Source organism: Meleagris gallopavo, chromosome 2 (assembly GCF_905368555.1).
Source record: "Meleagris gallopavo chromosome 2, MGAL_WU_HG_1.1, whole genome shotgun sequence".
In the NCBI taxonomy this organism is placed as follows: Eukaryota; Metazoa; Chordata; class Aves; order Galliformes; family Phasianidae; genus Meleagris; species Meleagris gallopavo.
In genome coordinates this window covers 53,903,028-53,928,004 of record NC_139405.1, presented here as the reverse complement: position 1 = coordinate 53,928,004, position 24,977 = coordinate 53,903,028, and the positions used below count along the sequence as shown (strand labels likewise).

Genomic DNA, 24,977 nt, shown 5'->3' with positions numbered 1-24,977 from the left:
CCTCCCACAGCTGGGACAAACCTCGGTTTGCTGGGTATTGCCCAGAACTGTGACAGCTCCGCAGCGATATTCAGATAAAGTGAAAGACTGAAATCATGGTTATTAGAGAGCAAACATCATAATCAGGTAAGGAAATAACCCGACTGCCTTCTACTTGCTGCTGTGTCCCAAAGAAATTATGCTGTTCCTCCTTATAAATAATAGGGGTGTGCAACGTGTCATTCCTATTCAGTGTTTGTGGGTTTTTTGGTGCTTATTGATGCTGCATCTGTTTTGTCAGTGCGTCAGCTAATGGAGAAAGTTAATTGTGTTGGTTGTAAGGCCACCTGTCACACACATGCCTCATTTCCATACTAATAGCCCAACAGTGGCAGGCAGTGTGCTCCTCTGCAGCAGCACACGCAGCCTCTCCACCAGCCCAGGCCAAATGTGCCTATGCAGCAACCGCAGCCCTCGCCTCCAAACACCGCCAGAGCTGCAGCACCCAGCGCAGAGCCACAGCAGCACCAGGCTGCAACGGGTCACGGAGACACTTTGAGAAACACGTTCTCTCTTGGAGGCAGAACCAATGCCAGAAAAGCTATAATTAATTAATATTTTATTTAAACATATGAGAAATTATTCTGTGAGAGGCTTCCCTTCCTTCTTTCTTCTTTCTTTCTCGCTTCATACAGAAGATTATGTGAGTGGAAGGATTCACTCTGAAGTATCAACCCCACTGCCAGTCAGAACCCATGGCTTCGGCATGTTTTCCTCTGCTCTGTAAAGATCCCTCATAAACCCTGGCAGAGTTTACACCAAAAGCATGTCCCACGAGGCGATGCCTGGCATCCCGACAACTTCAGGGGAGACCAATCTTCATGCCTTTTAAATCACTGCAGCAGAAATTAGAAATACCGTGTACAGCTATTGGGCTTTCAAAGGAATGTCCTGTGGGCTGAGAAACCTGCTGTGCGTGATCTGCTGCTCCTTTGCACCCTCTGTCTGCAAGCCTGTGAGAAAAAGAAAATGCTCCAGCTGCAAAGTATTGCCTCGTGGTGTAATACAGCCAGTGACGCAGCAAATGCTGTGCGTATGTCAGGGTCAGGAACAGAGACGTCTGTGTCTGTTACACAGGGAGGAACTGGCCAGAATGTCTACTGCTGAGGTAAGTGTCTGGCACGAGGGCGCATAACAGCACTGGGCAGGGTGGAGGTGGGCAGCACCTGCCCCCAGCTCCTCACCTGGCTGAGAGCAACTGGGTTTCATCGTGCACAGCTGCAGAGTTCTCCTGTTTCTGCATTGAGCCTCTCTACAGGTGAGGCTGTAGAGATACTGCAAACATTTCTTTGGCCAAATGGCCCTGCGTGCCTTGAGAGTAGCTGTGCAGGTTGGTTTGAGAGAGGGTGCTCCTGGTGGCAATCCAAAGAGCCTTTTGGCTTGATGTGTCCCATCTAAGAGCCCTTTCAGTTTGATGTGTCCCATCCTCCCTATGGCTAGTTTTGTGGAGAACTGTACTTTAAAGTATTTTAGTGCTGAGGTGGGTTTTTTGTTTGTTTGTTTGCTTTTAATGTGGATTGGCTGAGCTGAAGCATCAAGCAAACATTTACAAATTCTAGAGCTTTATAACCTGTTCATCTCTGAGACAAAGGCTTCCTCTTCAAAATGTGTACAAACTGCTCGTTTGCATTTGGCTGAAGCAAGCATTTTACTGTATAAAAAAGATCCTGCCAGGGCTGTACAGACTGCCATTGTGAATGATGTGTGGCCGCTCCACTCGCTTTGTTGCACACGCGGCTGCTTGAAGTCGTGCTGCCGGGGCGATGACCCACCCCTTCCCCTGCTCCAGCAGAGCAGACATCCACCTCCTGAGTGGGCCTGAGGAATTTATCTCTAAGTCTGCTAACTTCTCCCCATGTGGCTGTTATTCTTTTCCCCATGCGAAGGGCATAAAATTAGTTGCAGAAAAGCAGCACAGTCTATGTGGGACAAAGAGTGTTTCTCAAGTCCTGGATCCAGGCACATGCATCTCCCATCTTCCAGCTACAAATTAAGGTGAAGAACAGATGCATGCTGTTATGCGCTCCAGTTTCCAAGGGAAGAAGACACAGGGCAAGAGACCCGCAGGAATTTCCAGCAGCTCCTAAGCTTCAGACCCTCTCCACTCTGTGACCTGCACATAGCCATGAAGGTTATCACAGCTTCCAGGCAGGGAGACACAAGAATCTCCTCACATGAATATGACTGTTTTTCCATTACTTCTAGCAAGCTGAAATTTTCTGAGAATATTTTTTTCCAGCATAGTACAGTCTTAGACACGGAAATCCTCACAAAACACGAAATTAAAGGTTACAAACTAGACCAGCACTGTTGTCAGCCTTTCTGTACAACTGGTAGCGTGACACCTCGTTTTAACACTTGTGGCTGTTAATAGCACAAAGTGAGGGCACACTGACCAGACTGTGGTGTTTGGTGTCCCACCTCTTCTGCCTTTTTAACCAAAAACCTTACAGGCTAAATTCTGGCTTTTTCTAGTTTCATGTGTAGATCTAATGAATAGCTTTATATTGTACATACACATACGTATACAAATATTTATAAAAGTGAATTAATACATGTGTTTTAAACAGTTAATAAAAATACAGTGTGTTTGTTAATTGGTTGGCATATCACAAATAGGATTTCTAGAAATGGTAAAAGAGTTGTTTTTTTAAAAATAGCAGTCCAAGCAAAACCAACATATTTTTTCTGTCTTTCAACTATCTCTTCTGTTTTCTTTCTTGAGAGTAAAGTCAAAACTGGAAAACTGAGTTGGGGCCTAGCAGAATTCCACCTTAAATTCTCCCTCTTTCCAACAAAGAATAACATTTTACTTTTGGTTTTGTTTTTTTCCCAGAAATATTTACATGTTTCTGAGCCAACACAACAGCTGAGAGTGCTACTTCCCACTTCACCACACTGCATGCTGTGCTTTCTGCACAGACCTCCTGAGATTGCGTGATTGCATATATAACCTTGCTCCACACAGTGTCAGTATTGTTCTGATCCTTTCTCTTCCCCCACATGAGTTTTTGTGTTCAGCATATCTTGGCATTGTGAATTGGAGGCTTTCTAAAGGAGGTCTCAATTTACCCCTGATTTACCCCTATAAATCAGCTAATAAACCATTGTCAGCACTGGTGTTATTACACTACATGGAGACAATGAGGACAGAATATGCTGGTACAGACAACAGCATTCCAGTTCTGGGGGCTTAAATGCACAGGACCCTCCAAATGCTGAGGATGCATGAGAGTAGCCTGCAGGACAAGATGAAATCTGCGAGGTGATTCCTACATCTGCTTCACTGCTCTGTGACAAGTACAAGTCAATGCATTCAGCCAGAAGTAGGTAAAATCAAAGGCAAGATTGTGATTACAGCTGGGGTCATTTATTTTTCTCTGGGAACATCTCTATGCTGTGGTTGCTTTAGATAAGTGGAATACTAAGGCAAATATCTCACAGCCGGCTGGCCGCATGAGGAAGGACCTGCTAGGTGGTCTGTGGCGCCGTGCTATTAGCAGCAAGACATGGGGGAACAGCCTGGTGCTTCCTCTTCTTTAGGCTGAGCAAAGAAGACTCATTTGGGAGAGATGTCTCAGCCAAAGGATGTGTCAACCTCTTTTAACACCACATAATGCAGCTCGGGTGCTTGCCAAATCCTAACGTGCTGGAACACACAGAGACAGAGGGCTGCGGGAAGTGCTATGTGAGCTGCCCCAAGGTGCAGCACCTACAGGAGAAACCTTCCCACTCTGCCAGGGAACCCTCCCTTCTCCATCGTCAGGAGAATGTTTAACTTGTCTTTTCTGTTTTGGTTCTTTTTCCCTTCACTTTTCACGCCCTTGGGCTCTTGGCAGCCAGCCTGGCACAGCGACGTGTCATAGGGTCCTGATGTTACCATACGGAGTTTGTTCAGTGTGGAGCAAAAGGGAGAGAAGTGTGCTGCTGTGTAGAAGTGTGATATTGTCTGCATTAAAATAAAAAGTGTTGGCGACAGTAAGGCTATAAAATATATCCAGAGCTATTAATAATCAATGCCAAGGGCAGAGTGGTTGGCATATTCAGTCTCATTCTTCAGACCTTAAGGCAACCTCTTATTTCCCAGTGTCAAGGTGAAGGCAGCGCAGTCTCTGCCCCTTACCTCTGCCCATCACTTTTCCAATGCAGCCAGGACCTGCCACTACTGCAGAAAAGAGGGGAGATGAGATGGACTTTGTGTCTGTTCAAGCAAGTGGTCACTGTGCTCTGACACAAAGCTGCTGTTGTTTGCTGTCCACATTCAATTTGCTAGTGGTCAAAAACAGTACCGTGTACAAATACTATATTACACCTTACTAAAGTAAGTGTAACGTCAGCTATTTGCATTTATTTCTGGAGAAGTTCGTAGACTTCTGTGCTACAGCCTTTATCCAATCCAGGTACTGTGCTTTGGAGCAGTTTGCACAGTGCTACACACAGTGCCCACTCTTCCTTTGATCACTAAGAAGAATTGGGATTTCATAGGAGTATTTCACTAGGCTGTAACATTATCACTGTTGCACTTGTGTCATAACAGAAGACCCTGCACAGATACGCAAAGAGTATTCTTTATTTCTTTTGGCTACAGTATACCTGTTGACTGTGTCCGGTTTGGGAGTTGTCATTTCCCTCAATGGATATACAGCATTTCAAGGCATTGTGTAATTTTGTTTTTTTTTTTCCTGCATCTGGTTACAGGTTGGGTCTCCGCAATCATTTGGCGGAGAACAATTTTTTAATCACGATAAATCTCTTAGCCTGGCCTCTCAAATCCTAATGATTAATCATTTTACCACCACACTCTCAAAACAGATGGAGCTTTGCACTGTGTTTTAAAGCACTTAAGCCCTAACCTTGATGTGTTCAGGAACACTTAGTGTCTGGCAGAAGCAGGCTCCTCTCTGCCGCTGAACAGGGGCTCTGTGCTCAGATCATCTCCTTCTCCCCTTTTCCTTTCTCTTAGCACTGCGGTTTCCTCAGACCTCTCATTCCTTGGGTGTTGGGGAGCAAGGGGCTGATCTGTGCTCATCCCATGGGCTCTGATGTGCTCACATTTTGGGCACCCCTGAAGGCAAAATGACATCTGCATTCTCAGTGCTATAGAACGAGAGCACAATGCTTTAAAGCCTCTCAGAAAACCTACAGGACAGTTAATATGATTTAAGCCTATATTTAAATTTTATGAGACTCATTTTCAAGGCTAATAACCCAGTTTACTGTGCACAATATCGAATGCAAATTTTATTACTGACTTGGTAAAAACCAAGACGATGTTCATTAGCATATCTCAGCGCATCACCCTTTTTAGCCAAAAGGTGCACCAGGAGTAACAGTGGGAGTTTTTATATGTGCTGTAAATTACAGTTACTATCTCATTAGATAAACACATTTAAAATCAGGTTATCATTCACTTATATATCAGAAAGTTGTTTGTTCAATTGCAGTTAGTCTCCTATTACAACATATGGTACATGAAATTCTTAGACTAATAAAATTTCAAGGTACGGGAAGCTGGTGTCTTGGAAAAAACTGTTTCTGCTCAATGAATGGCTCGATATAATCTGTAATTGCTTAGAAACAATTATGCAGCAGGCTGTTTTGTACTTAATAGTATTTACATCCTTGGGTTTATTAGCAACAAAATCTAAGTGGAACTTGTGAAAGAGAAAATAATTTTTCCACTAAAAGGTATAAACTTTTAAGTTAAAGATCCAGCAGATTGTGGAAATCTAAAATATATGTAATAGACTCTAATTTAACTTAGTTCTCACTGAAATGTTTCATTATTCCTTCAGATACCTGTGGTAGTTGGGTTATCTCCTCCGCACCCAAAGAATTCCATGCAAACTTCTATGACCTGAGCTGAATTCCTCAGCTCTTCCACCCCCGTGGGTAGGTTTGGGTTTTTTTGCTCAACTCTAGTTTTGCCATCTCCTGTAAGTGTTACATAACTATTAGGAAGTGTCCACATGCGTTATCTGAAAACTAAAAGTTCATGCACTCGTGAAGTTCTCAGAAAGTTCTGCCTACTAAGTTTAAGCAAACTGCCTAGAATGCGTGAATGAGTTCAGTCAGCATTTTCTACTGTTCTGTATGCTGGCAGTTCAATGAGCAGCAAGGTACACAGTGTCAGGAAGGGAGGCATGCCGAATGCACAGCAACTGTGAGGAAGGTATGCTTCGGATCTAACTTCCCTGTTGTAAGAACTGCTGGAGCTCCAGCTGCTGGAGAACTCAGCCAGCTGACATCATCCTTGCATTACGTCTAACTAAAGTCCTACACTTCACCAGCTACACTCAGCATATCCACATAGGTTCCTTCAGGTTTCATGCTAAATGCTAATGATGCACAAGTCAGCATTTGAAGTGTCTAAATGGGGGTCCTTTCAGTCTGGAGGGGGGTTATGAGAAAGAAAGGGACAGATCCTTTGAGAGGGCCTGCTGTGATAAAACAAAGGGAAATGGCTTCAGACTAAAAGAAGGGAGATTTAGACCGGATGTTGCCTTCAGTTTTCTTTGTACTAACACATTTTTAAATATCGAAACTAAAATCCCAACCTTTGAGTTCAGCTTTACTTACCTGTCTCTTGGGCTGTGACTTCACTGATCTTCCTGTTGCTCTTGTTTGCAGTGAACTGCAGCGAATTCCCAACCAAAGCCCTCAACTTTGCACACTCACAGTGCCAGCAGTATCCTGGGAGGAGCAGTGTATGCAAAATGCTGTGTTACTGCTATCACCTACCAGGGTAAATTTGTCAGAGTAAAGCATAATAAAACTTTAACAACAACCCTCACCCTCTCTGCAAGGGAATCTCTTTAGTTGCTGCTTTCAAGGGATTTGCAACAGGGACTGTTGTAAGGAGCAGGTTCTGCAAAGCTGTGCAGCCTTCTGGGCTAGTGCTGATAAGGACTTTGTAAGTGCACACCCTTGACTGCAAAAACAACTTTACATTTTGCAGCAACAAAAGCGGGCGTAGCCTGGTTTCAATCTCACTGATCCAAGGTACTACAGAAAGTAAAACCACAAATAACATTATGGAGCAAGACTGGAAAATCACCACGTGGAAAATAAATCCCGCCGCATGCTCAATGCATGCTGTACCACCAAACTTCCAGGCCGTTGTGGGGCCCCATCTGTGTTGCTCACTGCCTTGCTCAGGGTGGGAGCCAGGAGTATGGCTAGTTCCCTTCCCTGAGAAGCAACAGGGCTAAACCTGGTGCCAGCTATGTCTTCGGGCAGCAGGTTAGCTTCTCTGAAATGTGCTGTAGCAGCGTGAAAAGCAGTTCACAGAGCAGATGCTGCCTTACCAAACCACAAATGTTCACTACTCTATTAAGGTTCTACACAAGGTATCCTGCTCCTACCAGGTGCCGAATATCCCCTTATCCTACCTGGCAGGTGCCAGGCTCCTTTCTCTATTCATCACTAATTCAAGCAAATTTAGGCCTAACTCCCAACACTGATGTTTACTTGCATTCACACGGAGCATGAAACCCTTTCTTCTTTGTGTTCATACAGCACCAAAAAAACTGAAGGCCATTTATGATGAGGTCTTCTGGGTCCTGGTGCAGTAGCGTTAATAGTAGCTGGATATATTTAGAAGCTACTCCTTTTAGTATTTAGTATTAGTATTTAGTTTCTGGCATGGACGATTTGTTGATATTTTTGCCGTTTTATAGCTTCTACAGTTGAATATAAATAGATTGAAACACGTCCCTGCTTTCTTATACTTCTAAGTCTAACCAAAGATGGTTTTATCAATAAACCAAGCTTCTTTTTTTTCCTGAATGAGTTTTGCCTAGATTATGTTCAGTAAGTGCCTGTATGTACTTCTGAAGGGAGAAGTAAGGCTTAGGAAATGCATCCACTAAAACGATACCTTTAGCCTTCAGCAATATGGCCAGGCAAACATTAGCAAGGGTGGATGTAGGTAGAGTGAGGTGCAGAAAGATTCACAAGCATAAGAACCGTGGCACTCTGCACAGTAGTAATGGAGACTAAAATCTATGAATATTTGCGCAAAAAAGTCTGAAGAAAAATTTGGAGTTTACTAACTAAACAGATATTTTGCAGTTGCAGTGATTTAGCGGTTAGTTTATGTCCTGAATTAGAAATTCCTGCTTGTTTCAATTTTTGCTTCTGTATATTTAGTTCCTGTTCTTGGTTGTGTCATTATTTTGCAGGTTCTCAGAAAATCTCCCAAAATAATGAAATCCACATGAAGTCCTCTATCTCCCACATCATTCTAAGAAAATCTAACTTAATTTAGTGCTAGCTTTGCCATCCTTTTTTCCATAACAGAAAGAAGCACTGCCATTTAATCTCTTTATAGAGTTCCTCTTATCCTCAAAACAAAATATTAATATTCTCAGGGATCTGGAAAGCCTTTTGGTTCTTTTTTTTTCTTAGATTTTCTTTTAGATATTTGTTGTTGTCAGGATGGCAGGGTGAGTAACAGCCTAACACTTGTTAGCACACATTAATAACCCTTAATAAAAGTTAATTTACCTGAGAAATCACACTGCTTTATCTTCAATCTCATTTTGAAGTAGCTATCTTCCTTTCTGAAGCTTTGCTTAATTCTTTAGAAGAAAATTCTCTTTTCATTTCCCTTTCCCCCAGCAACCTGGAAGAAGACCAGAGCTCTTGTATTTTTTTTTTTTTTTTGGTGGGGGGGGAGGAGGGGGAAGAAGGAGGGGGAGGAATGATGCTCACCTGGTTTATTTAATTCCCTGCTCCTAACCCCAAAAGAGTATGGAGGCCAAAGAATGTCTTCTTCCCTGACAGAGGTAGCCGCATTCAGTACCTACTTGGTGAAGCCCATGCAAAGCAAAAGAGGCCTAAGCTCAATATCACAGGGAAGAAGAAGTGTCTTGCGAAGCTCCTGAGGTACCATGCAGGCTAACATCACATGTAAAGAAGTAGAAAAGAGTGACGAAGATGACTGTTGCTTTCTTCAGCTGTGTGAATGGTGAAGGATGCAATCACTATGCAAAGTATGAGCTTGGAAGGAACCTTGAGAAGCTGTTGGGATTAGTAACCCCCTGATGCAGGGGAAGGGTGGATGCCTATACAGATTGCAGATTAACTTCATTGTTACAGAAAGCCAAACACTCAGCTGACACAAACTTCCAAATCTGGAGATAGCCATCTGCTATGAGGATACCAATAGCAGAAGTCTTAAAATAAATTGATTAAAATAAAATAAAATATAAATTGCATAAAGCCTTTTATGGAAGATGTAGAAATGTAAGATCTGAAAAACAGAGCAACCACTCGGCAGTATGCAACAGTCTGGACACCATTTGATGGGTGGCAAAGTGCAACCAACTTGGCAGTGACATGGAAGAGAGGAATAACTAGTGAGAAGCCAAGGCCAGACATGTGCAAGGACAAATCGTCAGTTCTTTTCAAGTGGAAAATTATACCGGTGAGTATGAGCTGAGTTTCTTTTGCTCTAGGAATTGTTCAGTGAGCTAGGCATTTGTCACCATAAAAAAGGCATGCTCTCTCAGAAATAAGAGGGACTGGTGATCACGGTCTAGTCCTCAAAAAAGGATAACACAGTTTTGGTATGACTATGTGCCAGCACAGTAGTTCAGACACTGAAATGACAGATGGTGTTTATAGCCAGAACTGACATTGTTTTGTGATAATGCTTAAAATTATATTGTTCATAATTCAAACAGGAAATACTTTTCTTGGCCTGAAGCACTGAAATTGTCTCAGGTCTGATTTCTCTAACCCGTTTCACCCATATACATTTCTGTCCTTCAAGGCCATACAAGCAGTAAGTTCATGCACTCTTGAGAAAAGGAAGAAAACTGTGATGCTATGAAGTTGTTCAAAATGAAAGAATCACAAATACAAAGCAGTGCTAACTGAAGATGCAGTTTTCTGCATGGTTTCTTTATAAAAATCAGATTTATATGTATATTAAGGTTTATTAGATGAAAATTACCAAAATAAACAATCTCCCCTTTTTATAATGCTGTACATCACCTTGTAAACTGTTACTTAACAGTGGCAGTTCTTTGGAAATCTCTTTTTTTTTCTTTTTTCTTTTTTTAGTTTCTATTTGTCTGTCTAGATAGTTTAAAGCAAAGAAGTAATCTCATCTGATGGCAACAGAAAATTTCCATGTCTGAATCACTGTGTCTTTGAAAACAAATTTCCAAAAGTTATTTTGAGAGCTTTCTACCTTAGCAAAACCTTCAGGAAAGCAGATCCTTTGTGGGCTTGGGTTGAATTTTTGGGTGTTTTTTCAAAGTATCATTTTTTCAGTCCATAGTCTTGACACTTAGTGAAAAACCTTCAGTTGAATTCCTGAACATATCTGTCTGTCTCCAGATGATCCATAAGTTTAATCACTCCACAGTTTACTTTCATCTAGATTCAGGAAAAAGATTATATTTGGATAATGTCCTCATTTATATGCTTTAACTTTTGGTTGTGCGCAGGCAGTTGTACTAGATAATCTTTGAAGGTTCCTTGCAACAGAACTGTTTCATTCTGTTCTGTTCTAATATAGCAGCTGAGAGTGCCCAGAAGTTGGGCACCATTCTTGTCTCCTCGTGGGGTTCAATGTCTATCTATATTATAATTTTGCAACATAAGAGAATAGTAGAGAATAAATTCATAATTCATAAAGCCATAAATTCCTTTTGTTGTCATCTTAAAGATGTCTCTAAAGTAGTCTTATCCTGGAACATATCAGGCATTTTCGATGTACAGAGTTGTACAGGGAGCTGAAGGAGGCAAAATGGCCAGGATCTCCCAACAACAACGTGACTGAACAGCCTGTAATCTTTTTATCCCATCACAGTGGACTCTTCCTCACAGAGATGAATGGGAAACAACTGCTCAGGTGGTTCACTCACCCTCCTCCTAGCACAGCTTCTCACCTGTCCTATGAGAGCCTGCATTTCTGCATGTCCTGCCATACTTTAAAATGTGAAGATTATAAGAGTTTTCTTCCTTCTTTTATGTCACTTCTTCAAAGCTAGACAGACTCACTGTTTTCTTTCCTTTGATGAGCTCCACAGTGCTGTAGAGAGAAATGGACTCTCTTGGGCAATGTACATCACCTTAGGGAAAAATACAATTCTAGAATTCCAAAAATCCCAAAATTTCGAGCTTTTTCAATTTATATCTGCCAAGCCATTATTCTCAAACCACCAACTATGTGGGATTTTTATTTTGGCACATCCTGTAATAAACTCTCTATGTAGTGCTACATTTTCTTTCTCAAGTCTAGAATTAACCCTCCTTTCTGGGTTCAGAAGAAGTATCTTGGTTTCAAGATACTTGAGATTTGAAGAGGTCTAAGATTTGAAGCACGGTGGTTCTTGTTGACTGTTCTCAGTTGAGCAAAAGATGTCCAGATGTAGTTCATAACCATATCTGTCTGTCTACTTGTATCTACCCAACTAGCTATACATCTGTCTTATCCAACTCTGTATTTTGGTGGTTGTCCTCAATATCTTATTCACCAAAACAGCCAAGCAGAGGTCAGAGGACACCCTGGGAAAGCTTAGCAATCAAGTGTTAAGGCAAATCCCTGGGATCCCAAAGAAGACCACAGTGCTGTGACGTCAAATGTGACTGCAGTTTCCTCCTCTGTGTGAGGACTGGGTGTTCTTGGGGAAAGGACCGGGAAGAGAGGAGAGGAAATGGGAGCTAGCACAGAAACAGCTTCTTCCACAGAAATTGTTCTGCTTTCTGTAGTTCAAGGGGGCCAATCACACTTGGTGGGAGGAAGACTACAGCCCCTAGCAGATCAACTTCCCCTCCCCTTCTTGCCTCAAGGGTTCCCAGGTCAAGTGTCCCTGCTAGGGAATCCCCATGCTCTTCTTGCTTCCCAGAACCCTCCTGCAAAGGGGTTTTCCACTGAATGGGCAGGCAAGTCAGACCTGTGTTTTTTCTAGTTTATTAATTTTGTATATATTGATGGAATTCATCACCGCCTGTTGAAAACATCAATCAAACAACAGAATCCATTCTTGACATCCTCTACTCCCTTCTCTAAAGCAGAAAGTACTGTAGCAGCAGATCTAACCAAGAGTATAAAAGATCAAAGGGGAAATTAGGAAAAAAAATGCAAGATTTTGCACTCTTAGTGACCAAATAGCAAGAGAGTGACTCCAAGTTTTAAATTATTCTGGCATTTTAAATAGCAACTGGAGATGTTTTTTTCTTTTAATTTTAGAAGAAGCTTTTGAAAGTGAAGCTCCCAGCGTACACAGCTGAGGCACATCCCCCTGAAATTTCTCACAGCTCCTACGCTGCACTTTACACAGAGCAAATTCTGCGTGTGAAATGCAGGCAGAGTAAGGAGCACCTCTGTCAGCGCTGCAGCAGGCTTCACGTGGTATTGATAAGCAGCAGCACATGAAGTAAAAGTGATCTTTGTGGCTGGTGGGGGGAATGGCGAGGCTGAGCGCTGCTGACCACGGCTGCACCACCAGCAGCGCCCACCACCGTGCGGACAGACAGACGAATGGATGGAAGCACAGAAATCCAAGGCATCTAATTAAGACTCCCTCATGGAAAAGCTATAGCTAGGTAAACAAAACTGTTTAAAGTGTGTTCATCATTAAAGTGTCCCCCGACAGCAGGATGCGGCAGCAGGCTCGGTGACAGAAGGGAGAAGAAGAGAGGCATATGGCCCCCAGCCTCATCCCCTGCTGACAAGCTGCCTCGCTGCAAGCCCCCTTTTCTCTGTCTTCCTTGCGTGCAGCAGATTGCAATGGCCCAACTTCCCCATCTGTATCCTAGTCCTGTGCCCCCGACAATGTGGCAGCCATGCAGCTTCGTCGTGGCCGGGAGCAGGAGGAGGAGGGGGGAGATATTAGCGACCAGTAATCACAATGCTATCCATAATGCATTGTCTCTACGAGATTACATGGTATATTTCCAGTGGGGATTAGCCCATCCATCACAGGCCTTTATTGGCCCTTTTTTTGTTGTATAAAGCCCAAACACTGTCGTAAAATTCTAAACCGCTTAATTGCTGTGCTGTAAAAATTTGCATATCAGAGATATGTCATTCCTTCGTTAAATGGCACTAGGCATTTGTTACAAGGTCCTAACAATCAGGCCAGAGCACCTCAGAAAAAGGTCAGTCCTTGGCATTATGCAAAGTTCTCCGCTGAATTCTAATCTGCAGTAATTACGGGTTTAAATATATTGCAACTTAATGGATTTTTATTCCGTGCAATTCTAACTCCCTGGGCGCACGGTCTCCTTGTTCTGTGTGATCAGACTGGGTAAGCAATGTGGTTGTGGTGGCACGGTCTCTGTTTCTGTATGGCCTGCAAACTGCCTCCCAAAAGGTTTTATCATAAACTACAATGTCACTGAGCTCCGGTACAAGTTTTCCTTGATGGGCATGCATTTATGGTGAGTTCTTAATTTCTTAGATTAATGGCAAGTTCCGAAGAGACTATGGAAGCCATAGCATTGCCACTTTTAGAATTCATCATTAAAAGCAACCTGAAGTTACATGTTTTTCCATGTGTACTAAGAAAAAGGATCATTATAATATTCAGCAGAAATATTGTACTTCTAACCCATGGATCTGAAAGTTGTGCAATACAAAAGGAAGCAAATATCATCCAGATTTTACTCCCTGAGAAACAGGTTTGTGAGACCTCAGCTGCAAGCATAACACCTGCCAAGAACTAACTCTCAGGACATATCATCCTTTAATGACCCAATTTCTCCTCCTTCCCCCAGCTCTCACCTCACTCCCTGGTCCTCCCTGGCTCTACATGGAATACAAACTTACCTGCTTCTGGAAAGCTGAGGTATTGGCATTGCCCATCCTATAAATGTGCTCAGATTCAGCCTATCTATGTGACTGTGGATGTAATTAAGGGAGACATACGTCATCTTCTATGGGACTTGCTTTCTGTAATGACTGAAAATTACATAGATTTACAGGATGCTTGAGAATGGAAGACACTTCTGGGGATCACCTGGCCCAACCCGTGCTCAAGCACGGACACCCAGAGTAGGGTGCCCAACACCATGGTGGCTTCTGGAGATCTCCAAGAAGGAGACACCACAATCTCTCTGGGCAACCTGTGCCAGTGCTCCATCATTTGCACAGCACAGAAATGCTTCCTCCGAGAAGTACCGTGGTGGTGTTAGCACTGTTGCTTTTAAAACTGGAGAGAGTCAATGACATTTGGACTCTTCAACAAACATATTCCTGAACACACTTAAAGGCTTACCAGTGCCTTCAAAGATTTCAAACTTGCTCCCTTTTCCCAAATGAGGTTTCCAGTGGCATGTTTCCTTACCCCAAAGATAGGTAGGAGAGGAGGACTAGAGCTCCTCTCCATGTGCAAGAGGTAAATGTTAATCTCTGCTTAAGCCACATCAGCCTTTCGAGTCTTCCTCAAAGAACGCAGCTAGCCTTGCCATCTCCAGATAAGATGAATGTATTACAAATATTATTCCTCCAGGAGGAAGCAGATGAATAAAGATGTGCCACATAACCTGAAAATATTGCAGAAACTCACATGCCTTCTGTAGCAGGAAGCAAGAGGCAGAGCTAACACACTGCTCTTACTGAAATCAAAGTGATTTTTGCCTTCAAGGTATCTAATTTATTTCATTAACCCAGTCCAGAGACCCAAGGAACCCAGAAGAATACTGCATCACCTCAGGAGAATTTCTTCTCAAGCTCCATTTTCATCAAGTCATTTATGTCTTACATTGTCTGTCTTACATATTTGTTTTCTAGACATTTCTCTCCCTACTGATTAGCACATTTTTCAGGCACGTACCTCTTACTGGCGCTGTAAGCACTCATACTTAAAATAAACCTTACATCGTATTTAAGCATCACACTATGTTGGTTTTATTATTATCACATTTTAATCTGGCAGGTGGTTTATTAACCAGAAAGAATTCTAACAAGAAACCCAAATGCTCTAACATAATAAAAACATCATATCTTTGTTTTTCTTTTTAATTAACAACCAACATCAATGCAAACTTCTTGTCCTACGTGTGAACTCAGCTACAGTCAATTCACTTTTATCTGCGCTCTTGATTAAGAAGGCCTCCTACGAAGTATCCCCACGTATCTATCCTGGAAGAGGTTTCAGCCCCTGTCCTTGCGCTGATGAAACCCTCTCCCTCTGTGGAATCCATGCAACTAGTTGTAGGGCTGCAAATTGATCCCCCACAGGGAGAAAACTCTAAAAAACTGGCCAGGGAGGAGTTAATTCAGGTTATTTCAGATATGCAAGTCACAGCCATCGCTGGGAATCTCAGAAGATGGAGTATTTTGCATCCATCAGCCTGTGCCTCTTCCTCAAATGTTATCTTTGCTATACAGGAGTTGCAGCAATGTCTGATTGGTTCAAGGTTTTCCAGCACTGCAACGGCAGAACTAGAAATAGGACTACGGTCCTCTGCAGCAGCATGGCATGACCCTAAGTGCCATTTTCTTTATTCCTCCTCCACCCTGGAGAAACTTATAGCCCCTGGAAATGGGCTGCCCAAGACGTAGGCACAGAGCTCAACGGGCTCTGGCCTGGGCTCTTCAAGGGACAGAACTGCAGGTCACTTTGCCAGCTGCCCTCCCTGAAGAGCTGTCTGCCCTCTGACATTTATGTCTGCTTTGGAAATACATTTGTTACCACAGCCCATCTTCTAGTCCATCCTCCCCTCCTCTGTTTCCTTTGTCTTCTGCTGGCATCAGACACAGAGGATTCGTTCCACTGTCTTCGGGGAGGTTTGAGATAGGGCTAAACAATCTGTAAGTGCCATTTATTTTACCCTTATTGAGCATTATTAATGTTTTTATTAGGACTGAACAAACTATGTAATAATGCGTCATTTTCTCTGGCTTGATTCATTATTCAAAATTATCCAAACAATAATTTATGTGAATTATTCTGCAATTAATTTGCCATGAATTTCTTGCAAATATATACTGAACAGTATCTGAACTCTCTCAATAGGTTACAAACGTCTGCTGCATGCTGGGAGTGGGATCTCATGTAACACCAGCTAAGCGCAAATTTTAGGAAATGTCTACATATGAATATGGGCTACTTTCCATTAAATTAGTATGCAGTCCCATGAGAGGTCTTTGATTTCTCTGTAGCTCAGAATAAACTTATTTCTAACTGAATTACATGAAATTGGTACAATTTGGTTTTGCATCAGTGTAATTTCCATGTGCTTTTTTCACTGTTTTAACCAAATCAGTGTAAGGCCACAGACGTACTTAAGTTCCTTCAGCTTTACACATAAATAAAGCACTCTGATTAAGTTTTTTTGACTCGACAGTTCCATTTTGCAACACCAACGCCTGTTTCCCAGGTTTTTTGTCCAATAGTTGTTTTAAAGTGATGCCCTATGATCTGTCCCAAAGTCTTGTGACCTCAATGGAAAAGGCCCCTTAACATTCCTGAGGTTTTTGGAAGACGCCCAGAATGAACATCAGTCCCAGTAAACTTTATTGCAAGACTAATCAAAGAGCAAATACCAAATAGAGAAGCAGCAGTCCTGTAAAATGTACAAACTACTCCCACAGTTGTGAGCTGGCTTGGTCTATTTCACTCAAGGCCAGGAGCGGGTACAAATGGCCACCAGCAATTGCTGCCCACAGGCGAGGGTAGATCTGCAGACCTCAGGCACAGAAGAGGGGCCAAGGAGAATACTGGGAACCAGCCAGCAGTGCAGAGTGCTCCTTCACATTTCCACTTGCAATTAAATCTGTACCTATTGCATTTTCATTAGCAATGAGGCTTAATAAGCTCTTTTTTGAAGAAATAAAGTGGCTGCCTTATTAATTGCATCTTGAGCATGTGCCACCGGACACTGGATCTTTCTTAACTTTCTGGGTCTATAATCATTAACAGTACCATGAAAATCATGATATTCAGGAGCTAGATCTATTGTAAGCCTTTGAGAATACCCTTTATTCCTTTAACACACGCATATTCCTCCTAATACTGGTCTAGCTAGTCTAGCAATTAGTAACATTTTAAGAACATTAAAGACTTTGGCATCATATCTTTGACGTCTTTAAAGCTACTTGCTCAACGCATAGCTATTGGAAATGCTGGAGGGTGAGTTGGTCAAACAACCGCGGCAGGAGTTCTTATCTCACATCCAAGTAAAAGGCAGTGAGCTAGGAGGCAGGGAAGATGCAGAAAATAAATTAATAAAGGACAGAATGTTAAGAAGTTTGGGGGCACTGGAAGAAGGCCTGGACCGTGCTGCCACCAAGTGCCAGCTTTCCTGACCAAGAGGGCTATTGCCATCCCATGTTCACCACCCGTTTCACTGCTCCATCCTTCAGCCACTCAGTTAAAAGACCTTATCACAGCAACCGAGGGTACTTTCACTGATAATTAACTGAAACTGAGTTCATTAGGTAAAACAAGAGGTGAACAGGCACGTGAATGTCATTGCAGCCTCTGGTATGGAAAGTAAAGGCAATCCATAATCCATCCGAGCACTGGGTGGAGTAAAGGCTCACATATTATAGCAGTCACCAAGGTGTAAAAATACAATAATAAAGTTCTGCAACTGTCCTATTAACATACCAGATTTGATTTGGCTCCATTATATTTCATCAAATAGTTTACAAAGCACCCAGCATAAACCATCATCATAATTGTAATCATATATTTGGTGATTTAACGTGTACACCATAATGTACCATTAGTTACACAAATAACTAATAATTTGCTAATGACAATATTATGTTAAGTCAGTTTAGGGGCAATTAAAGTGAGTGATATTTACATATGCCTAATGAATCACCGTCGATGGCAGATTAAGAGATTCTAATGAATATTCATCCAGACATTCACAACCAGCTTCACAGTTTATAAACTGAATTATGGTTGATTTGCCCTTTTAAAAATGAATATGTGAGTATCTTCTGCATGGGAAGAATGAACAATTGGGGCTGATTGTAAAATTTTTTTAAAGCAATGTACTGGTCAGGACACAAAACATTTTTATGCACTCTCATACCCTTGGCTTCTCAGATCTTTTTATATCACATATCAGCATTGATGAACTATCTCCATTTTCATCCCTACCCATGACATGAAATATAGAAATTGTTTTGTGTTGAATTAAATGCAATAGAAGTTTTATGCAGCCTCACTAAGGATATAATTACACAGGTATCCTGCTTTCCCTAACCAGAGCAGGCAAACTCTCACCACTATAGGTTAGCAACATTCTGCTTATAAAGAGGGTCTTTATGCACTCACTTGAGTCAATGAACAAATTATCGCTCATTCACAAGGAAGCTGTGTAAAGCTTTTCTTGGATGAAATCAGAGTTATTCTGTCACATCCTAGACCAGAAGTTTCTCCTATGATTAATATCAACAATATCAATAGCAGCAATAATAATAGCTAAGAGCACAGGACTACACGATACAGCTTCATGGTTTGGTGATCAGTGAGCCCAGAGAAACGTGAAGCATTTAGAGTGCATACACAAGTTTTTCGTTGGTAATCTCTGTAAAGAACCGGTATGACACTATAGTAATCTCTCATAGGGTTAGTCCCCCTGCCCTTGCTTAAGCTGTACTGCAGGCAGTATTGCCTCTAAATTCTGGGGGCAGTTTTGCATTGCTTGAAACACAGAAATTTAAAAAACTCTTCCTTGCTCTTCCACAGCTGAAGAACTGAAATCACTAAAAACCAGCACTGCTTGAGGTGGGGGATGGGGGGGGGGGTGTTTTCTCTGAAATCAAACATTGGAACTTTTCACACCTCCTCTAGCAAGAGAGAATCCCCAGTGGGCTGAATCATTATTAAAACAAGCACCTCACTTTGCTTAATTTGGGGATTTTTGATAACTCAATCCAAGCCTCAAAAGCAATTTGTTGAGTTCCACAGAGTAAAGTTGTTTGTACATATGCTTTGTGCAGGCTGTGCTCAACATCCTGATAGAGTTACAGAGCATTGTGTAACAGTGCAGGTCTAGCTTGAATCCTGAAAGCAGAAGTCATACTGGGTTTTGGTGACAGGGCACTGTAATTTCAACACAGAGTTAAAGAATATGCGGCTGTAACAAATGAACTCACCAATTCTGCTGCTCTGACCTTTACTGGATTAGGCCAAAAGTCCATTTCAAAAAGATTGCTGCTTAATTTGCTTGTTTTCAAATACACTTCTTATTGAAAAAAAAAGGCTTTTTTTGTTTTTTGAAACAATAAAATAATAATTTTATGTGAGAAACATCATTCACATATTCATTTTTCATGACAATTACTTTTCAACAACTGGAACAAAACTCAGTTCAGGTCTTTAGTGCTTTTAAATAACAGAGATTCACAGTTTTCTCAGTGATCTGCTTTCTTGTATGTATTTCCCTTTTTCAGTGTTTTCTAAGTGAGTGACCAGCTCACTGAGAAGAAGATTGTAAGGTCTGCATTGACCATAAGAAGGACTTGAGCTTCTTACTAATTTGGATTTTTCCAAGGCTTTTCTTCTTCCCTAAGACAGATATTTCTGAGATGCTACAACGAGAACTTCAGTATGCTACTTTCAAAATCTTCAGCGTAAGAAGCTACTTACTAATTTTGTTTAAAGTTTATTGACATTCTGTATTTTTACTGTCCATAGAAAACAAGATTATTTAAAGCCAAGAAGTTATTTCATCCTACCCTTCACAGTTCTAACTCCTAAAAGGAATTAAGCCAGTAATAACTTCAGAACTCTCAAAGCCAGAACTTAACTGCCATCACAGTCATTGAGATTATTTCTCTTACTTCTTTATAATTTCAGCTTTGGTACATCTACTTGCTTTACCTCTGCTAGTTTGCTTCCTCACAAGTACAGATATAATTTTTTACCAGTCTTTCTACTGTCATCTGAAATAATTCAGAAATGTCTATCCCTTAGAGTTAGTACCTTCAACTCTTATGTAATGCAATAGCTTGGAGAAATCTCATTGAAACACTGATCATCTTCAAGCTTAAGTAGGCTCTATGCCTGTTTTCAAAGAGAGGGCTTCTTCCTTCTTTGCTGTCTATAATTGAAGTCACTAATCTTTCACTTTCACTGTCTCAAAACCATGGACCTTGCTCTGCGACTGTTTCTCTCACAAGCATGGTCACTGGTTCCCATTTGAGGATTTAGTGACTTCACTATTTATTTCTGAATTGAAAGTCTCTCTCAAATACAACAATCAAATTCAATACTTCTGTGATCCTTTCTTTGCCACTCATGGTGTGAACAAGTCTTATCTTGCCAGTCAAAACCTATGTTAATATTTGTGAGAATATCATAAATATTGTGAGAATATCATGTATATGAGGTGAAATTTTACAGTTCATAATAGATACAGCCTGTAACAAGTGCTAACAGCAGTCATTAACATCAGCATCATCAGGGTTTCACCAATGAATCCCAAGCCCAATATTGCTGTTTCCTGTATTACTGAAGCATTTAAAAGGTGCAGCCATTTCTCAGAGCTACATTGTTTGTGGACACTTTTCTCAGCAGGCTTACTGCTTCACCACCAGTCATCCCTCCTCTCTCTCACTCATTTTTGTTTGTTTGGTTTTGTCTGTTTATTTGTTTTGTCTGTTCGGTTTGTTTGTTTGTTTTTGTGGACCAGCTTCTCACACATTCAGTGGGCCAGAAAACTCCATGGTTTCATCTTAAAATGCAGACTGAATGATCATGAGTCAGAGTTAATAGAAGCAGAGAAGCCTAGTGAATGATCCCCACTCTACAGGCTGAGCTAAGACCAAAAGGCAAAGACTACTTGTTACACACACACACACAAAAATCACCACAATCCTTTAGAAAAGAATCAGAATGACTTGTGCAAAGGAAGGCATCCGGGGTTTTCCCTGTCTTATCTTACCCAATGCTCTGCATTTAACTTCTCATTTGCAAAAGGGTTGCACAGAAGCACTTAGGTATGACAGTAATCATAGCAGTTTACCGTAGCCAATGATAGAATGGGATCAGAACAAAGGTTAAAAAGCAAACAAAAGATAAAATTATCTGCCTGGTGAGTAATTTTCACTTGGGTTCAAGGTGAGTAAAGATTACTTAATTTATCCTTAACAATATCACTTACCTTGAGCTTCCCTGGGGCTCCCAACAATATCTCCTTCTTCATCCCATTCTCCAGAACTCAAGCGTGGCGCGTAATTATGATCACATATAATGAATGGGAACATACAAGAGCTAATACTCCCCCTAAAAACTCTGGATATGGGGAGATGAGAGAAGCGAGAGAAGAGGTGTTCTGTGCTTGAAACTAGCAATGTCCTTCAACACGTGGGGCTCTGAGAAAGAAACTTGGGAGAAGAGCTAGTTTGGCTTAACGTCTGAGCCACAAATGAGCATTACTTCAACAGGTGTAATCCTACAGTTCTCTGTGTCTGCTACAGCAAATGAGAAAACTGATAGGCATTTAATGAACCTCATCCTAACCTGTGTGGAATAATCTTCCAGCTAATCTTCTAACTGGTTTCCATCCATCTAGCAACAGCAGTGCTTAAATCTCTTGTTTGCACTTTACTAGCTGCAGATTGTAAATGTTTTATGAGCCGCTGAGCTTGCAGCATTACTATTTTATTAGAACGCTGAATATCTCGTGTTCATTGCTGTCTTACCAGCAAATTTTATCTAAACAAAAATTGCCTCCATACTTCTTGTGAATGACAATTTGGTAGTTTGATGGATGCTGTTGTTTCAGCTTGTTTCACATCAACAGTTTGGAAATAGCCTCTCTGCCTAGCTGGGCTGCAACAATGCACCTGTGCTAATGCCAGTAAAATACATTCACATTATGAGTATATCTGATTTGGCTTCTGAAGAAGGGGCAGAGTCCTGTGAGTCTCTAGTCCTGATGATAAGCACATGTGAGAGATTCTCCTGCCCCCACAATGAAGGAAATGTTTTTCTATGTTGTCATGGTCCTCACAGTGCTTGCTCTTCCTCAAACAGGCACAGCAGCATTACTGAATAGATAAACCATACTCGTTCAGAGAGTAGCCATAACTGGACCAGTGCAACATCAAACACCGACCCATGCAGATGTCTGGGATGTAGGACCATCATCTTGGTGCTCTGCTCATTTCTCACTAATCATACATACCGTTGGCAGGGATGTTCTGGGTGCACAGCTTTTGAGAGGTGCCAGCAGCCCTGCAGCTGTACAAAGGAGCACTCTGGGACAGACAAGCATTCTAGAGAGGAGAAAGGGAGCCAGGAACAAGTTTCCTTACAGAAGGAATAATGACAAGTTAGTTTTCTCAGTTATCCCCCTATCTGTGGACTTTGCTGAAGGATGGTCAAGGATCAGTTATCTCATCTGAATCTGGACTTCATGAAAATGTCTTCTCCATGTCTCATCTCTGCTCTGAATAGCTGCTGATATCCCTGACCAGCCTATCTTCTTCTTCAATATGATGGAGGGAGCAGTTTAGACTATTTGCTAATTCATTTCCTTTGACATAAGTTCTAGGAATGACTGGTAAGAGATCCAAGATCTTCTTTCAGACCTGGAACAGGGGACTGGGACAAAAGAGCTGCCTCAGCCTGGAAACGAAGTTCTACAAGGATGACGCAGCCAGGAGAGTGGTGTGGGCAGTACTGCACCCAACCTATGGTCAACACTCCACTCTTTTTCTATGGCAGCTGCAGCCACCCCATCTACCACGGTTCCCATAGTCAGCTGCAACCCAACATTCCCACTTCTCCCCTTCCCCTTCCTACTGCATCCCTTTTCCACCATTTCATCCCCAGTCCTCTCCACACACCACATACCCTCACCTCCTGCTGCCCGTGGGACCCACCCACACACTCCTGTCTCCTGCTAACCCATCTCCTGTCCCATTCTGTCACAGAAACAGCTTCTTCTTGGAATTGTATGAAACTGTAACAAACCCGTTCAGATGCAAAGTAAAAGCAGTGCTCAGGGTGGTTCTGGTTCCCTCGCATTCATGAAGTTCCCTATACAGCATTAGGAGAAAACTGATTTCATGTGGCAGCGTCCAGTCTGATTTCCAAGCAGAAGTTAAAATCTGCGTGTAAGCAGCTGGGAACGTGCTGGATGGAGCAGTTCATCCAGACTCGCAGCAAGCACCGTCAGTACTGGCAACGTGTAGATGGCAGCAATGAATTCTCTCCAGTGATAGATACTGCAAAGACCTGGTGATCGCGGGCGCACCGCAGAGAGGATCGGCCCTGAGGTTTGGATGTCAGATGCCGTTCGCTGAATAGTTACAGCAGCACCGCGCTGCTACCGCCATTCAGAGCTAACCGCAGCACACCCCGTGCAAAAACTGCCACTCTCCCAGCTCCTCCATTGCCTCAAACCCAAACCCCCTGCGTTGCCGAATATCCGGGCCGGGGATGGGAGGAGCGCCCAGCACCGCTCCCGCAGCGCCCCCTGCCGGCCGTTCCGCGCCGCGGCCGCGGGTAGCGGAGGGGGGCCGGCATGCTCGGTGCAGTAACCGTGTCCGCTAAAATATCCGCGTCCTGCCAGATAGAGGAGTTACATTAAACCAGAACGCCCATTTCAAACTGCTCAGAAATGCCGCTCCATAAACGCTTTCTTTTCCTGCGGCGGGGGAAAACCATTTCCACCCCTCTGCAGACAGAGCCTTGCGAAGGAAAATAAACCGAGTGCTGACTTCAAGGAAATGCCTCCAGCTGCCGTTGTCTTTATTATAAGAAGGGAAGAAAGAAAAGAAACAAAACAAATAAAAGCCCTCCCAGGGAGAACCGTCAGCTTTTTAAACCACACACCCATTTGGCTCCCCAGAGAACTCTTTTCTAATTGCAAGCAATGCCCGCAGCTGAACCAGCCTCACTGCTTCTCCCCAGCTGGAGTGCATGTAAGTGCAGTAACTCTGCCTCCGAGTGCTGCTGTGTGGCTGAGGTTACAGAGTCCAATGGATCACCTCTGTGGCCCTCGTCTGGATGAACCACTGAGCAGATCCCTTACTAACCTGTGCGTAGGACAGACGATCCCATGCCATCTGAGCTCTTCAGTGTTCTCCAAGATCCCAGGAAAATTAAATCCTGAACAGGGCTGGGCACCAACAGGAGACAGGGGTCTGCCAGGACAAGAGCTCAGCTGCCTGTGGACTGTTTATGGAGATGAGGTACAGAGACCCATGCCGCAGGGAACTGACATAAACTTGTCTGAAAGCCCAGCTCACTGCAGATAGGCCCAGATTTCACGAGATGCATGCATTTCTATTGATTGGTCCAAATGTTTTTCCACTTCTGCAACTAGGCACAATGCAGCCTCTTCAGATGCAAGTCTTCTTGGTGGTCTGCAGGTTTCCCTGGCAATCGTAGCAAGGTTGCTACAGTCAGCAGGAAACACAGGCCAGGGAACCAGCCTGGAATTTTCCAGAACTGGAGAGTTCACAATCCTGCAAGGACTCAGGTTCAAACCAGTGCTGCAAGCAGGTGAACAGGTATAAGGAAATTTCATGCAAGCGTCATAGCAAAAGCTTCTCTGGTGATGCAGCTTATTCATTGTTCTTTGCTCCCATTACAGTTTCGTGGCTCGAGTCACGCTGCAGGATATTACACGGTGATAAGTGTTACAAATAGAAAACATACAGTCTGCAGGATATTACACGGTGATAAGTGTTACAAATAGAAAACATACAGTTTTCCAGCCTTCCAGCTTCTGGCAGCTTCCTTCATGCTTTTTCCTTGTATAATCTGATGTCTATGAATCACTCAGGGCTTTGCCAGTTCCTCTGAAGATAAATAAACTGTGGACACTGAGGTGTTTGCAGTGCAGTAATGTGACAGTTCACACTTCTTTCTGCCAAAGTTTCCACCTCATTCAGTGTGTTACAGTGCAAATACAATTTATTGGCTGGTCACAGGATGTAAGAGAATGCTTTTGCTATGTACAGCACGAGCTCAAGCAGGAACAGACATTGTATGAAG

General features: G+C 42.5%; 1 long non-coding RNA gene across 2 annotated transcripts; it reads right to left on the bottom strand.

Moving 5' to 3' along the window:
* Positions 1-581: 581 nt before the first annotated feature.
* LOC146544983 (uncharacterized) lies at positions 582-24,977 on the bottom strand. Of its 2 annotated transcripts, none has more exons than XR_014881385.1 (5): positions 22,947-24,977; positions 8,755-22,246; positions 8,548-8,665; positions 6,619-6,732; positions 582-992 (listed from the first exon to the last, which is right to left on the bottom strand). It is a non-coding gene; the product is annotated as an uncharacterized LOC146544983 (long non-coding RNA). The 2 variants fall into 2 exon arrangements; XR_014881386.1 differs by having other exon boundaries at positions 22,156-22,246; positions 22,947-24,941.